Source organism: Melospiza melodia, chromosome 17, assembly GCF_035770615.1.
Source record: "Melospiza melodia melodia isolate bMelMel2 chromosome 17, bMelMel2.pri, whole genome shotgun sequence".
Taxonomy (NCBI): domain Eukaryota; kingdom Metazoa; phylum Chordata; class Aves; order Passeriformes; family Passerellidae; genus Melospiza; species Melospiza melodia.
This window is the reverse complement of record NC_086210.1, coordinates 4,502,501-4,507,320: the sequence shown is the minus strand read 5'-3', so window position 1 is coordinate 4,507,320 and position 4,820 is coordinate 4,502,501. Positions and strand designations below refer to the sequence as shown.

The 4,820-nt window shown below is 52.7% G+C and overlaps 1 pseudogene; it reads right to left on the bottom strand.

The window, feature by feature from the left end:
• Window positions 1-1,525: 1,525 nt before the first annotated feature.
• The window catches only part of LOC134426215 (28S ribosomal RNA), a 7,760-nt pseudogene continuing 4,465 nt past the window's right edge, over window positions 1,526-4,820 (bottom strand).

Below are 4,820 nucleotides of genomic sequence, written 5' to 3'. Positions count from 1 at the left end.
GGCTTTCCTGCAGAGCAGCTCCTGCAGCCCTCAGGACTCTTGGCCAGCCCAGGGCATGTGCCACCTGCCAGGGGCAGCTCTCAGCCTGTCTGGCAGCTCCCCATGGACGCTGCAGGTGAGCTGTGGGTGCACGGAGTGACTCCTGCCAGGGCAGGTCCTGCTGCTGCGAAGAGGGTGCTGTGTGGGCCAGGGCTGCTCAGAGCTCCAGCTCATGCCCAGCTCATTCCTGAGGGGACTTTTCATGGGGTCATTCAGGGCAGGGGTTTCCTGCTTGGGTCTCTGCTTTCCGGAATCTGTGCTCCCACTTTTCCCTGCTCAGCTTGGTGGCAATGGAAACTCAGCTGTGCAGGCCAGAGCAGGGGCTGAGGCTCTTCAGCCATCACACTGAGTTTTCCTGGGAACCTCAGCAAGAGCCTACACCTGCCCAGCCTCCAGATCCATGCAGCATCACCTTTCCCTGGTGCGCAGGCTGGGGGAGCTGTTCTTTAATCCCTGTACGGCCGAGCAGCTGCAGGGCAGGGCTGGCCCAGGGGCTGGGCTGGGCTTTGGCAGCTCTAGCAGGGAAGGAGCCCGGGGCCACAGGAGCAGCTGGGGCTGGGACAGCTGCAGCCGCAGAGCCGTGGGCAGGGAGGGAGGGAGGCAGTGCTGAGGGCAGCCCTGCTGCAGGGCAGATGTGGCACCTGCTGGGCCTGCCCTGCAGGGCAGACACTACCCTGAGCAGCACAGCTCTTGTGTCCCCTCGCAGCCAGCACAGCCCTCAGCCCGGGGGCTCATGGCCCTCAGTCCCTCCTGGGCCAGCAGAGCAGCCCCAGAGATGAAGGGCATCTCTGCGGCCATGTGCCCATTCCCTGCTGACCAGGGCCTGAGGGCCACTGTCCTGCCCTGCTGCTGCCTGGCAGGGGCTGGGCAGGGCTGGCCAGGGAAAAGCTTTTCCTCAGGCCCAGCTCTCTCTCTCTCCTTGCCTTGCCCAGGTGCTGCTGGCATTGCTGAGGGGCTCTCTGCAATGGCAGTTCCAGCTGCAGGGCCAGGCCCAGCCCTTGGGCTCCTCCTGTGCAGGCTGAGCACAGCAATGGGGTGTCCCAGCTCCCTGTGCCCGGGGAGCTCTGGGCAGGGCAGCCTGGGACCCTGGCAATGAGCCCACTCTCCTCAAGCACTGCCATGGACAGGACCCTTGGTGTGTCCTCAGGATGCCATCCAAGCTGTCAGCGGCCTCCAGGGTACACTGGGGGACAGGAGCGTCCTTGGCCAGAGTGGGGCTGGGACTCTGAGAAAGGCTAAACCAGTTTGCTTTGCTGTGGGTCCCTCTGCTCTCAGTTGTGTCAGGCTGATTTCCAGGGGAACACAGGGACTGCCCTGGATTGCAGAAAAGGGCAGCTGGGGACAGACGGAGTGACAGAGCAGCTCCCCTAGCCCTTCACTGAGTTCCAGCCACTGCTCTTGCCTTGCACAACTCTCCATTGGCCTCACTTCTCTAAGGGATAACACATCCCATCCCATCCCAAGGGTTCCCAGGATTATTATTGCAACAGCACATCATCAGAAGGGTAAAACTAACCTGTCTCATGACGGTCTAAACCAAGCTCAGATTCCCTATTAGTGGGTGAGCAATCCAACGCTTGGTGAATTCTGCTTCATAATTATAGGAAGAGCTGACATCGAAGGATCAAAAAGCGATGTTGCTATGAACGCTTGGCTGCCACAAGCCAGTTATCCCTGTGGTAACTTTTCTGACACCTCCTGCTTAAAACCCAAAAAAGCCAGAAGGATCATGAGGCCCCGCTTTCATGGTCTGTATTTGTACTGAAAATCAAGATCAAGTGAGCTTTTGCCCTTCTGCTCCTACGGGAGGTTTCCGTCCTCCCTGAGCTCACCTTAGGACACCTGCGTTACGCTTTGACAGGTGTACCGCCCCAGTCAAACTCCCCACCTGCCGCTGTCCCCGGAGCGGGTTGCGGCCAGCGCGCGCCAGCCGCTTGGCGCCAGAAGCGAGAGCTCCCTTCGGGGCTCACCCCCCCCCACCTCACCGGGTAAGTGAAAAAACGATCAGAGTAGTGGCATTTCACCGATGGCCGGGATGCCGGCGGGCAGGTCGCCTCGCACCGCCGAGTGCGTGCCCGGCTTCCCACTTATTCTACACCTCTCATGTCTCTTCACAGCGCCAGACTAGAGTCAAACTCAATAGGGTCTTCTTTCCCCGCTGATTCCGCCAAACCCATTCCCTTGGCTGTGGTTTCACTGGATAGTAGGTAGGGACAGTGAGAATCTTGTTCATCCATTCATGCACGTCACTAATTAGATGATGAGGCATTTGGCTATTTAATAAACACATACAAATTTTATATGTTCCTTTTCCGGGTTAAGTAAGGTGGCCCGTCCACCTGAATGACCAAATTGGAATTTATAGCCCAATATGGGCTAAGACGCGGTTATGACGGATGAACCCCTCCCAAACAAAAACCGATTCCACTGTCCAGCGAACCTGTCGAGGGGAGAGGCCTAGATTATTTACCAAGTATTTACACAGATACAATTGATCTAGCTTTGCTAACGAATATATTTACAATGTCAACGGAGGTGGATGCTAGGGCCCGTGCGGTTCTCTCTAGCCTTGTTTTAGAGAGACCAAGGGCAGTCAGCAACTCAGTATTCCTGCCAAACCATTTGGTACGGGCTCCCATGGGGAAGCCAACATATTCAATGTCATCAGCATTGGTCAGTTGCTGAATTTGTGTATGAAGGCGCTGATATTTTTTGGCCTTCTCCAAGGTGGCCTCACTCAATGAGACATCAGAGTGCTCAGACCTCACAGTCACATTGACCACAACTGCCTTAGAACCTTTGACAAAGATTAAATCCAGTTTAAATAGTAAATTTACATAATCCCTTAGGTGTGGCTCCTCAAAAACTGTCCAACACTCCCTCTTAGCCTCCTCGCTAAGGGTTTCACAGATGGCATTGTGTCTCTTAATCCTGGCATTTTGAGTGATGGCACAGTTTCTGACAATGTGGGCTGTGGTCTCAAATCTAGCTCCACAATGTCTACATGATTGGGCAACATTGTCTTGTTTACCCCTAGCCAGGAATTCTCTTGTTGGGTAGACATTCGCTCTGAGTTGTAGGGCCGTGATTAGTTTACAGTGAGGTATGCCCTTAAACTGCCCTATCCAGGCATTACTGATCTCATCATTCTCGAAATGCTCAATCCCATGGCCCTGGGCAACCAGATGGGTCCATTTATGAAATTCTTGTTTCCTCCAGTTACAAGGTCTTGGGTAACGAATCTTAGGGATGGGTGCTTCCCATTCCAGCCAGGCTCCATCGTCGCCCCCCAACTCTACCAATGGTAAAGGCTCCCAAATCGATGGGATGGACTCTTGTGTCCCCCCCCACTTTCAACCACAATTTTTCAAATAACCATTCCAGATGTACTTCCTTTAGATAGTTCACAAGAGTCTCATCCGAAGACTGGGCTAATCTATGGAGTCTTCGCACCTGAATACTTGGAATGAGCAACGCCAACTTGATGAGGTCTAAACCGCCATCTTTAAAACTCGAATACAAGATTGCATCACATGTACTTGGGGGAAGATGAAGCCATTCCTTAACCGTGTTATGAATTAATGATCAAGGGATTCAAGCAGGCCCACCTTGACTTCGGTATGGTCAGCCAGATATATCAGTCTCGGGATGGTATAGGTCCTGAGTATATCGACTTTCTGAAGAGGTTTTAAGGGCGAACGACCAATCCGATGAAGCCAATCCATGAGCTTCTCTGATAGTCTAGGATCTAGAAAGCCAGTCCAGGGGTCAACCCATGTGCTGACGTACCTTTCTGAGCTCCCTGGGTCGATCATGTTAAGGGGGGATCCATTAATCACCCATGTGGGACAATCATTGATAGTATACGAGTCCCTTGTAGGCTTGATGTAAAAGCCATGACATTTTCCCCCCTGCGTACTGAGGCCAGTTAGATTGCAAAAGGCCTCCAAAATTTTGATGTTATGACACATGCCTTCCCAAGAGTCACTCAGCAGCACCAAGTCATCAGCAAATGCCATGGCTGTAAATTTCCAGCCCCCATGATGGAAAACCTCACCTTCATTCTCGAGTTTATATAGAAGGGGGTCCATCACTAAAATTGAGCAGCAAAGGTGACATGGGGTCGCCTTGCTTGACACCTGAGCAAATGTATATGGGGTCTGTCCTTTCTCTTCCCATGGAAATGCACATCTTAACATCCCGATACATTTCCCTCACCAACTCTATCATGTGTGGATCCACCCCTCTCTGGACCAGACCCTCAAATACATGCTGATGACAGACGGTGTCAAGTGCCTTAGCAATGTCCACGAACACAACCCCCAGATGTTTATGCTCTCACTTAGCTGTTCCACCACAAGCCGTAACAACTTGAGGTTTTCCGCACAACCTGATGCGCAAATAAAACCCCGTTGCCGGGGGTTAATGGGACATGCTTTGGACAGCCTCGCAGTAGCAATCCTGGAAAACAGCCTAATCACCACTGAACCAATAGTGATAGGCCTCCAGTTATTGATATCACCAAGCTTCTCTGCATCTGAAGACTTGGGTATCAAGACTGTCCTGCAGTCCCGCAGCGCATCTGGAACAGTACCAGTGATAAGCCAGAGGTTGAACATCTCAGTCAACTGGGAAAACTTTGGGCCTTTTGCAATAATCTGACCCAAAGTGATCCCATCTGGCCCGGGAGCAGAGGTTTTACACATCTCTCTCATGTTCTTATCAATCTCTTTTCCAGTAATTAAGGCCTTCAATGTGGTGTTATCCGCCTCCTTATATGG